This window comes from Heterocephalus glaber, unplaced genomic scaffold (genome assembly GCF_053883595.1).
Source record: "Heterocephalus glaber isolate CG9 unplaced genomic scaffold, H.glaber_assembly_v1.0 deba00001673, whole genome shotgun sequence".
Lineage (NCBI taxonomy): Eukaryota > Metazoa > Chordata > Mammalia > Rodentia > Bathyergidae > Heterocephalus > Heterocephalus glaber.
This window is the reverse complement of record NW_028258410.1, coordinates 4,278,561-4,291,171: the sequence shown is the minus strand read 5'-3', so window position 1 is coordinate 4,291,171 and position 12,611 is coordinate 4,278,561. Positions and strand designations below refer to the sequence as shown.

Sequence of the window (12,611 nt, the reverse complement as noted above, 5' to 3'; positions counted from 1 at the left end):
TTAGATCCAGAAAGATGAAAACAATAAATCTCAGGTGGAGACAGAGAAGCTACACCACCACCCCCAATTGTGGTTTTCCTTTCCACTGTCTCACTCACCTGAATTCCACACCAGGCCAAACCATCACATGGAAAATTCCAAAAATCAAACAATAGTGCCCTTTTGGCAGAATGATAACATATTTCACAGTCCCTCTCCATCCCTATTAGGATGCAAATCATTCCTTTATTCCTGATTTCCCGAAGGGACAGGCTCCCACTTGTCTTGCATTGACAGTGCGGTATCATCACAGGGCTTACATTCAAGTCATGTTTATTTAACTTGGTAATTATTCCACATGCAAAAGTAGTTATGGTGAAAATGCAAATATGTCCAACAGAAGCTGTAAGGCTTCTTTTAAGTCAAATGATGAACGTTATTGATGTAGCAAAGACAGGGAAACAATATATACTGAGTTTAACATTAGGTTAAACTAATGTACAAGTTGGAAAAACATAAAATTCTTGTTGGTTTTGCTGTGGCACATTAAACTGCAAAAATTACAACCACAGTGCTTATTTGCATGGCTAGGGTAAAAGTTAATTAAAATAAAGGATCTGGTTTCATCAGTAATTTCAGTTGTCCATAGGCATCTTGGAACATAGGCCTCATGGATAAAGGGGTTATGCCATACTTTTCCTCTGGAAAATTCCAGAAAATCACTTCATACCAACTTGTGGTTGTAGAAGTCAGTCCATTAATTTTTTCTTGTTCTTGTTTTTATAATATCTGGGATTAGACCTTGTGCCTTCACACTAAGCTACGTTCCAAGTCCTTTGACTTTATGTTTGTTGTTCATAATATTGAGACAAGGACTTTGAAATTTCATCATTTGTCCAGGCAGGGCTAGAACTTGCTGAGGCTTTTGGCTCAGGTCACTCACATGCTAGGAGTGTGGGAGTGTGCCATCCCACTGTTAGATCAGTGCATCCTTAACTCTGAGTGAAGGCAGCATGGACTCAGGCACTTGCTCAGAGCTCCCTTCACATCACTGTTCCTCAGGCTGTAGATCATGGGGTTCTAACATGGGAGTGAAGATGGCATAGAATGCAGAAATGACCTTATCCTGGTTTGCTGACCTGTAGGATGTGGGTCTTACATAGGTAAATATGGCAGCACAAGAAAAAGGTCCCACCACAGTCAAATGGGAGGAGCAGGTGTCAAAGGCCTTCTTGCAGGCTTCTGTGGAGTGCATGTGCAGGACAGCACTGAGGATGAGGCTGTAGGACATCAGGATGAAGGACAAGGGGTTGAGGAGCATCAGCACACAGCAGATGTACATAGCATACTAAAAGGCAGAGGTGTCACTGCAGGCCAAGCACTCCAGCATGGGGGCCTCACAGAAGAAATGAATGATCTCATGGCTGTTACAGAACGGGAAGCTCGGGGAGGCAGCAGCCTGCATGAGACCATCAGCTGCCCCAGGAGCCAGGACCCCAAAGCCATTCTCAGACTCAATGGCCAACTCATGAGGGTGGTATACCACAGTAGGTGGCACACAGCCACATAGCAGTCATAGCACATGGCTGCTAGAAGGAAGACTTCTCCACCTCCCAGAGGAGGAACATCTGAAGGAACATCTAAAGACTACATCCAGCCAGGGAGATGGACTTGTTTCCAGTTAAGTAGGCAGCTGCCATCTTGGGCACAGTTGGTGCAGACCAGCATCATGTTCATGAGGGAGAGGTGGCTCAGCAGGAAGTACATGGGTGTGTGCAGCCAGGGGTCCTGGTGAATCAGGAAAAACAGGAGGCCATTAAGGGAAATCACAACTGCTAGGACAATTTCAAAGAGAATATGGTGAGCTGTGGTGTGGTTGAAGAGTCCTAGTGGAATGAAGTCTGATGTGGTGTTCCCATGGTCCATGATTGCAGATGTGATGTTCTACATGGAAAAGAGAAGAGAGAGGTATCAGCCTTTGATGCATCATATGAAGTACATGTTCCTAGAAAATTAGGTGGCTAAAAAATATGGACCACATTTTAGATTCTTCATCTGACATTTGCAAAAAGCAAAAACATATGTATAATATTTCCACTTTTTCATATACGTGATACTTCATATACTAATTAACTTATAGTTGGAGTATCACTTAATTGGTGTAACATATCCAAATTCTTTTAAGTTGCAATTACCATGTATATGTGATCTTATATTACCTGAAACCATATTAAGGAGTCACAAAGAAATGATGACACAAATACTTTCTCACTGATATTTTGGTTGTATTACATCATACATTTCCTTAGATTTCAAAACTGAATTAAGTCAGTATTTTAGTTTCCTAAAAGCTTCAAGGTATGTGCTTGATAATGAAGACTACGTGTATATATCAAAGTATTTTTCAACCTAACAATATCAGTGATTTTCTCTGACATTTAATAATCCAGAAGCACATTTTCATCCCAAATTGTGTTTGTATTCTTAAATCTGGAACATGGGAGGCAGTGTATCTGTCAGCTTGCAGTGTGCTGGATACATACCTCACACCCACAACTTAGAGGAGGAATTGTCACATTTGACTGGAATCATCAGGTCCTTGTTTCACGCTGGCTGGGCCCAAGTCAGAAACATATTGGCTGAATTTCCAAGTGAAGGGAATCTCTCAGGTCCCAGTAGCTGGAAAGTAGAGTAGGGAAAGAGCTTTGGGAAGCAAGATCAGGCCTCGGGGACCTGCCCAGACACATGGAACCCTGGGCAGATCTCAAAGTCAAATGATGTCATGGTCCACACTAACCATTACTGAATGAGTCTGCAGAGAGGAGCATAATTTTGTTGGGAGTTATCACTGCATTTAGTTCCACTATACAAAGTGTTACACTTAAAACAATAAATGATTTATCCTGCAAATACAAACATAAGGCTAAATGCTCACTTTCATTAATTCTTAAAAAGTATTATTCTGTAGTCACACAAATACATAGGTAGGTGACAAATATGTAGCCTTTACCAACTGTAAAAGATGAATTCATTTCATCATTCACAACCTATCTACACCTGAAAAGCCATTTCTGTCTGTGACCTGGTGCTGCCAGGACTATTCCATCGTGTTGAATACAAAAAACCACACTGTGAAGATGTAGATGGGATGCTAATTCATTCTCACTGACATTGGTTAATTCTCACCCTTACATGGCAGGAAGAGCCCATGAGGTCAGGGGCATTCCCTTCACCCCAAATTGTAGATCCTCCTAAAACCAAGTACAAACGATGGTGGGGAAGATATCACAATAGGCAGATTCAGTCCTCATTCCCACACACAAGCATCAGGACTGTGCTAACGGGATACAAGCTGGTTCACTGAAAATTAAGCATTTTGCAACACAACGATTGTGACAAAAGTGTGCTTCACTGGTCAAAACTCATGGCCTGCACACCCTTCTGTCTGCAGTGGGCACTGCACACCTGAGAGCTCCAGAGCCTTTGCTGGCTCTCAGCTACGCCACACAGAGGAAGGGCTCAGCCCTCTGGAGTCTCCTTGCCCACAGGGCTTGGAACTCTTCCCTCTTCCAAACTCTCTCATGATTGAAGCCTTTTGAACTTCAAACTAGTTTACAAATCTTACTTAATTACAGTAACTGTGGGATATTGAGCAAATTTCTTAAATTAATTTTTGCATTCTGTTTACCACATTTAGTGTATAAATCACATTAAGTATATCCATATATACAATATATACATATATCCAAGAATATCCATATAGTACAAGCATCAGCAGTATCAATATCCAAAACCCTTTTCTATTCTCCAATCTGAACGTCTGTAACATTTAAGCTGAACTATCCTCCACCCAACCGCTAGCAACCAAAATTCTTTTCCCACTGTAAATTTGACTAGTCTGGAAAAAATAGTTTTCTACCACAAAGGATAAAGATTTTATTCAGAATATAACAGATTTGAACATTTTCTTTGTCTTCCAATACTTTGTCTTACAAAGGTATAAAAATTTTAACATCTTACCTCTAAATCACACACATATGTGCTGGGAATGGAGACTCTTAGGTCAGTTATTTTTCTTCTCATAAAAAAACACAAATTGATCATCAGGCCTGTAATTTACCCTCCAATATTCTTCCAAACTTATTGTCACAATTTGACATTAAATCTGTAAATGTATTTCCCAGTAAACTGACATGAGCAATCGATATGCTCTCTAATAATAGGATGGAATCAGGCAATGGCTTATTGGACAATATTGACAAGTGGTCCAAGGAACCGGCCTGGTGGGAGCCTCAGCAGGCTCACATGTTACTCTTCAGAGGGTAAGATGGGAGCCAGAGAGGATGCTCCCTGTCAAATGTGTGGAGTAAGTGGTGAAACTGTGGCTCTCTGGTTTTCTGGATTCAGAAGCAGAAGATTAAGTGTTAAGAGTTTGGTGTGATCTACTTACACAAGGTAAGAAGGAGAACCCCGGCAGGTGGACCCACAGAAGCGTGATCCGATGCGCCGCGTCTGTGCAGGACGCCTTCGGTTCCACCTGAGATCAGAAGGATTTTATCAGCTTCTCAAGAGACCATTACAGGCTCTGACTCCCCACCAGCCTTGGCTGCATCATCTTCCAATCAAACAGCAGAACTGCAGAGGTGCGGCACCGCGGGCTCCAGGGATGTTAGATTTCCAGGAATTTTAAATAGTCACAGGATACTGGTATACATTATGCATGTCCCAGAAAGGTTTGATATGGGAAAATAAAACATAATCATTGGAAGCAAAAATAAAGTGCAAATACATCCCCTAGCATGGGAACTATAATTTTCAAAATAATAATAAGCACAGTAAGAATATTCTAGCATTATTTTCTAAATTCAGTGGGACAAAAACCAAACAGTATCCTGTTGATTTGCAGTGTTGTGAAAATGTCAATTAAAAATGAATTTTATGGTAGCATTCAACTATTATTTTCTTGGATTTAATTTGAGAAAATCAAAGCTGCATTAAATATGTCAGTTTTTACAACTACGTATTTTCATTTTATTCTCATATAGTTTGACTCTATGTGTCTGATAAAATCTATGATAATAACAACAATAAAAACAGACTGTTATTGTACTCTTATTGAATTGTTATTATACTCTTATTTGCCAAACCCTCCAATTGGTTCTATCAAGGCATGCATTTCACGGTGTGCTACTGGACTTTTCTGATTTTTACTACAACTTCTTTATCATGTTTAATAGCATTGATACAGGTTTTTTTCTTTCCTTCCTTTCACAAGTTTGACTAAGGATTTTTCAAACCTATTTATCTTTTTGAAGAATTAATTCCATGATTCTCTTATCTTTTGTGTTTGTTTTTTATATTCAATTTCATTCATTTCTGCTTTGATTTTATAATTTATTCCTTCTACTACTTTTTGCTTTGAATTATTCTTTTCTTCTTGGTTCTTGAGATACATTATTAGGTTATTTATTCTGGATTTGTCTACTCTTTTATTATGTGCATTAATAGATGTGATATTCCATCTTAGAACTGCTTTGTTGGTGTCCTGTTGGTTTGGGTATGTTGTACTTTCAATATTCTTTGATTGTGGGAATTTTTTATTTCTCCCTTGAGATCCTCTTTCACCCATTTTGTGAGAATATATTATATAATCATCATGTATTTTCATAGTCATGATTGTTAGTTCTGCTATTGATTTCTAGCTTCGTTTTGCTATGATTTCATAGTATGCAGGGGATTATTTCAGTTCTTTTGCATTTAACCATCTTTTGACTTATGTATGGTATATTTTGGAAAAAATACCATCTGTTTCTAAGAAAAAATATGTATTCTGTTGTTGTATGAAAGACACCACAGACATCTATTGACATCAAGTGTTCAATGGTGTGACTTAACTTTAATATTTATTTTTTGAAATATTTTGTTAATCTGGCTCTATGTGGGAATTAGTTATAGAAGTTTCCTACTATGATTTTGTTTGTGTTCATGTGTCCTTTTACATTCCATTCTTGCTTCCTTTTTTATGAAGTTGGTTTTGCAAACATTTGAACCATAGACATTTACAGTTGTTGTCTCTTCCTTAGAATTGCTGACTTTACCAGTATGTAATGGTCACCCTTGTCTCTTCTGATCAGTTAGGGCTGAAGTCTTCTGTGTCTAAAACTAAGACTGATGCTCCCACTTGGGGTGGACTCTGGTAGAATGGGGTGTAGTTTTCCATTCTTTTAATTTCATTCTGTGTGGTTCTCTTTTTCTCATTTTTTCTTTCCTTTTTTTTCTTTTTGGTGATAATGTGTCTCATTTTTTTGTTCTCATTAGTCCATATTTGCAGTACATAGTGATTACATGTATGTAACACATTTCAATTCCCTTTTTATTCTTTCCCTCTATCTCCTTTAATTTTCCAGCATGAGATTTATCTGATAAGAACTTACAAAGTTTATTATTGTGTATATTATTATATACACAGATTTAAAACAAGATTAATAGGTCAAAGAACATATAAAACATGTTTTACTAGGTCAAGGTACACTTTTAGATATTTTGTCCACATTGGATTACAAAGTGTTTCCTTTTCTTTCTCTCTTTTTTTTCCTATTATCTCTGTTTTGTTTCATTATACATATATACATATATAGTTTTTCACATTAGAGAAACCATCCAATATTTAAGCTTGTGTGTCTGAATTACTTCACTTAATGTTAAGGTTTCAAGGTCCATCCATTTTCCTACAAATAACTGAAGTTTATCATTTTATGTCAGGTAGTACTCCATTGTATATAAATACCACATTTTTTATCCATTCATCTGTTGATGAACAAGTAAGCTCTTTGCAAGATTTAGCTGTTATGAATTACACTGCTATAAACACAGGTGTGCATACATCCCCATGGTATGATGTCTTTAAATCATTTGTGAAAATAACTAGAAGAGAAACAGTTGAGTCAAATGAAATTTCTACATTTAGTTTTTTGAGAAATCTCCATAATGGTTTCTATAGTGGTAGTACTAGTTTACATTCATACTAGTGATATAGATGAGTTTCATTATCCCAATAGCCACACCAGCATTTGTTATTGGTTGATTTCTTAATGGTAGCTGTCTTCCTGGAGTGAAAGAGAATCTCAGTTTTGTTTTAATTTGCATTTCTTGAATGGCCAGTGATATTAAACATTTTTCATGTATTTATTGGTGATTTGTGTTTCTTTATCTGAGAATTGTCTGTTCACTTCAGATACCTATGTTTTGATTGGCTCTTTAAATTTGAAGAAATCTAATTTTTTTAGTGTTTTATATATTCAAGATATTAGTCCTTTGTCTGAGAAGTAGCTGACAAAATTGTTTCATATTCTGTAGACCTTCAGTCTGTCAATGATATTCTTTGCTGTACAGGGGCTTTTTAATTTAATGTGTTCTCATTTGTTTGTTCTTGGTATTATTTCTCATGCTATTGGGTTTTTTTTCAGAAAGTCTTTGCCTACACCTATGTATTCAAAACTTTTACCTATTTTTTTTCTTCCAGCATATTAAGTATTTCTGTTCTAATGTTTAAGCCATTTTGATTGTAGTTTAGTTCATGGTGAGAGATACTGGCCTAGGTTCAACCTTGAACATGTAGATATCCAGATTTCCCAGCTCTATTTGTTAAAGAGGCTATCTTTCCTCAAATGAAGGAATTTGGCACCTTCATCAAAAATAACATAGCTGAATGTGCCTGGAGTGTTTCTATAGTTGTATTCCATCTCATTGATCCATAACTCTGTTTTGTGTCAATATCATGCTGTTTTTTTATAACTATACCACTGTGCTATAACTTGAAGTCTAGGATTCTGGTGCCTCCTGCCTTGGTCTTGTTATCAGAATTATTGTCGCTACTCTAGGGTTTTTGTTTCCATGTGAATTTTGGGGTTGCCCTCTTCACTCTGTAAGGAATGTTATTGGTATTTTTATTGAGATTGCATTAAATCTATACAACAGTTTTAGAAGTATGGCCATTTTGACTATGTAGGTGCTGTCTATCCAGGAACAGGGGATATCTTTTCAATATCTGATATCTTCTTCAATCTCCTTCAGAGCAATATACTTTTCATTGTAGAATTCTTTCATTTCCTTAGTTATATAAATTCCTAAGTATTTAATTTTTTATGCTGTTGTGAAGGGTATTATTTCCCTAATTTCCCCTCAGTGAGTTTTTTATCGCTGTACAGGAACACTATTGTCTTTTGACTGTTGACTTTGTATTCTACTATACTGCCAAATTTGGATGTTAGCTTTGGGAGTCTTTTAATTGTGGTTTGGAGATCTTCTATATAGAGGATCGTGTCATCTACAAATAATCATAATTTAACTTCTCCTTCCCATATCCATAATATTTTTATTTATTTTTCTCATCTAATTGCTCTAGCTAATGTTTAGAGAAGTATATTAAACAGCAATAGTGATAGCTGATTTTAGAGGAATAATTTTCATCATCTCTCCATTTAGATGATGTTGACAGTTCTTTTGTCATAGATGGCTTTTATCAGGTTGAGATAAAGACCTTCCATTCTAATTTTCTTTAGTATTTTTATCATAAATGAATATTGTATTTTGTCAAATGCTTTTTCTAGAACTATTGAGATAGTCATGTGATTTTTGTCCTTGCTTCTGTTTATGTGGTGTTTATTTATTGAGTTGCATATGTTGAACCAGCCCTGTGGCCCTGTAATTACACCTACTTGGTCACAATGTATGATCTCTTGATGATTTGCTGCATTCTTTTTGGCGATATCTTATTGAGGATTTTTGTATCTGTGTTCATTGAAGAGATAGGTCTGTAGTTCTCTTTTTTGTTGTTGTTGAATCCTTTGCTGATTTTGGAGTCAAGGTAAGGCTTATTTCAGGAGTATGTACTGCTTCCCTTTTGATTTCATTAAAGAGTTTAAGGAGTACTGGTATTAGTATTTCTCTGTTGGGATCTCAACTTTCCTTCTTTGGTAGTTTTTAAATTACTTCTGCAAAAATAAATAAATAAATAACTTCTGCAATTTCACTGGCTGATGTTGCTAATTCATGATTCTTATATCTTCTTTGTTCAGCTCTGGTAGCTCATATGTATCCAGGAATTTATCTTTTTCATGTGAATTTTCCATTTTATTGGAGTCAAATCTACAAATTGTTACCAATAATCTCGCCTTCAGCAGAATCCATTGTGATTTTACCTTTTCCATTTCTACTGTATGTTTCTTAAATGGTTAAAGTGTGTCTCTTACAGTGAAAATATGGTTTGTTTTGTTTTTTAACATAATCTGTATCCTATGTCTTTTAACTAAAAAGATATAATCATTGATATTTGGGATTTTTATTATACTGTATTTACTGAATCTTATCATTATGTTGTTATTCATTTAGTTATTTCTTTACTTTTTCATTTAGTCTAACTGTTCTTCCCATTACATACACATATTCCTTTGGGATCTTTGTTATTTACAGCTTTCTTGTCTCTGTCTAGCATTCCTTTAATAATTTTCTACAATGCTATTTTAGAGGTAATGAACTTCTTTTGGATTTCTTTGTCATCGGCAATCTTTCTTTCTCTGCCAAATTTAAAGAGTAATGATTTTTTAGGATACAGAAATCTGGGTACAGAAATGTTTTCTTATATCACTTGAAGACTGTATTCCAACCTCACCCGACATGTCAGACTTGTGCTGAGAATTCTGCTGTTATTCTTATAGGTTTAGATTTATAAAATACATGCTGTTTTTCTTGATAGTTTTTAGTATTCTCTCCTTGTTTTGAAATTTAGAATTTTGATTATGATTATTAGAGGTTTATTTGTAGTCTTGGCTATTTGGGGTCCCCTGTGTCTCTTTACTTGAAAATTTCAGTTTTCCTTTGGAAAAGTTTTTGCAGTAATTTCAGTAAATATATTTCTATAACTTTTGACTAATTATATAATTTCCTTTATTCTTATAATTCATTTTTGAGTCATCAAGCAGCTGTTTGATTCAGCTCTCATAGGGTCTTCTCTTGAGGGTATGATTGAGTACATGATGTACAGAATTGACCTGGTCTTCAAGTACTGACATTGCCACCACTTTGGTCAAACCTGTAAACCATGCTTTCCATTGAATTCTTTATTTCTTTCTATTTCGTTATTTCTTTTCCTCAATTTTTATTCTTACCAAAATGATCATGCATATCTTCTATTCTCTTATTTAACTCAAGTAGCATATTATTTTTATTTTCTTTAAACTTATTGAACATTTTATTATTTAAATCATTTGTGTGTTTTTAATCATCTTTAAGCTAACTAAAAATCTGACCAATTTGTTTTTTTGTCAAGGCCAGTCATGATATATATAGATTGGCAGGGACTGAGCTACATTCCCCCTTACCCCTGCAGTCCCAAGGCTGGTGTTGACTTGCCTCCAGAACAGAGAAGTAAGCAAAAGGCTAAAGACTTCCTTGCTGTGTCAGAAAGCCATAAGCATAGCACTCCTGAGGTAAGATAGCATCTGTTGAGGGGAATACAAACTCCAGATATCCAAGTATAGGGAAGGACTTTAACTTGCTCCCTTTGAGATGCTAAATTTGTTTTCTATTTTACTACACTAATGTTATTGCAGTCACTGTTGCTGGAAAAGTAAACTATTCCCTCCCCTGAGCTTCTCATTGAATAAAAAAAAATAAAGTAAAAGCGGGCCATCCATGGAGTTTATTGAACCAGTCCATTACAGGCAGATGCTTCCTGGTCCCTTTGTATTTGAATATTGTCTCTGTCTCTTTTTTATTCCTCATCATCCACCCTACAGGTATCCAAGGTTCTGATCCACACCCTCCAGCACTTACTGAGTTCTTTTTTTAGTTCTCCAAACATGTTGAACATTTAGATTGAACTCTTCATCTATAATGTGCTCTACTTCAAAAATTAACTTTAAATAAATAAATAAATAAAAACAAAAGAAAAGAAGACTATAAAAATCGTTAACTTAAAAGATTATATTAACTATTTATTGTTTATTATTTAAACAATTAGTTAAAATGAAAGGGTTCCATATTCATGTGGTACAACATGAAATTCTGAAAATATAAATATTCCCCCAAACATATCTCCCTATTTTATGTTGTCTCCACTAAAATCTGAAAGTCTTATATCATAGAAATAGAAAATTAATCCTAAAAGTATTATGGAACTATAAAATACCAAAAATAAACAAAACAGTCTTTAACAAAAAAGACCACAATGTGGAAGTATCATGTCACAGTCTTTGTATCTCCAATCTATAGTAATTAATAAGGATGGTATAAGCATTGAATTGATACCAGCCATTGAAATAGAACTGATATACAGAAATGAATTTGTGCATTTATGGCCAGTTCATTTTTGTTAATTGCTAGAGATGGAAATAAGAAAAATTCAGTTAGAAAGTATAAATATATTTTTTAGTTCTTTTGTGCAATTAATAGTACACTCACTTCATATCACAGATAGATAAAGTTGTAATTTTCTGATTTAAAACAAAATAGTTTTTACAAAGAAAGAATGTTTCATATAATCATACACAGACAATTGCATGCAGGAAAATAAGCATATACTCAAATAAGAAAAATGATCCTTGCTAAAACATTCAAAGTACCACCAAACTGGAGATAATTAGGATAAATAAAATAAAACATACGGACAGATAAATATTACTTGTTTCCTTACACATGTGGTAACCTATATACAAATAAGTAATGACCTGGAAATAGAAGAGGGATTACTGGAAACAGAGCAATGTGTCAAACTCTGTTGTTCGGTGTAGGAGGTGTAGGAGCAAAGAAGTATAGATAGACATGTTCAACACACAATATCTAAATGTATCAACCACTACTATGAGTGACATTAATTTTTACAATAATATGGCTTTAATAACTATATTGATTAAAAATAATTCATCCAGCAGAATAGCTATTCACCCATAGAGGACCAGCTTCCTACCCCCTAAGCATGCTTGTGATCTTTCTTCTTATCAACAAATTCAACAACAACAAAACTCACAAATAGAGAAATGAAATGTGGCATGGCAGGTGGAGGCAAGAGCCAGGGTTGTCTATTGCTACTGAGGTTACCAGGAGTTAAGGGTCTCTGGTGATACTCTCAGGCCAATAATCTGCCAAGAGCATGTACATTATTATACTAGTAAAATGACTTGTATTTTCTTGTTAATTATCTATGTAAAAACAAGTGTAAGAAGTTATTTTTTATCAAGCATACACAAATACAGAGTCAGAAAAGATGTAATATCATTTATGAACTGATTACCTAAGTAACACAGAGACATTTTTCATTTTGATATCTATTTCAATGTACATAAACTTTGTTTAATACTCAAAATTATTTTAAAAAGTTGTATAAAGTTAACTTCAGTTTATGTCGATATGTGTATACAAAACATAAATTATATATTTAGATTTGAATCATATCTCAATATATCATCATGTATATGCAAATGTAAGTTCAAATAATAGAGATTTTATGAATTTCTGACCCAAGAATTTTGGATAATGGATACTAATCCTGCACTAGTAAACAAATGTGACATTTTAGACAAATATTTTAATGTACAAAATTGTAGTTTTAGTCTAATATTAGAATCAATACAATT

General features: G+C 34.9%; 1 pseudogene; it reads right to left on the bottom strand.

Moving 5' to 3' along the window:
• Positions 1-960: 960 nt before the first annotated feature.
• LOC147822109 (olfactory receptor 2T8-like) lies at positions 961-1,928 on the bottom strand (annotated as a pseudogene).
• Between the last annotated feature and the right edge of the window lie 10,683 nt (positions 1,929-12,611).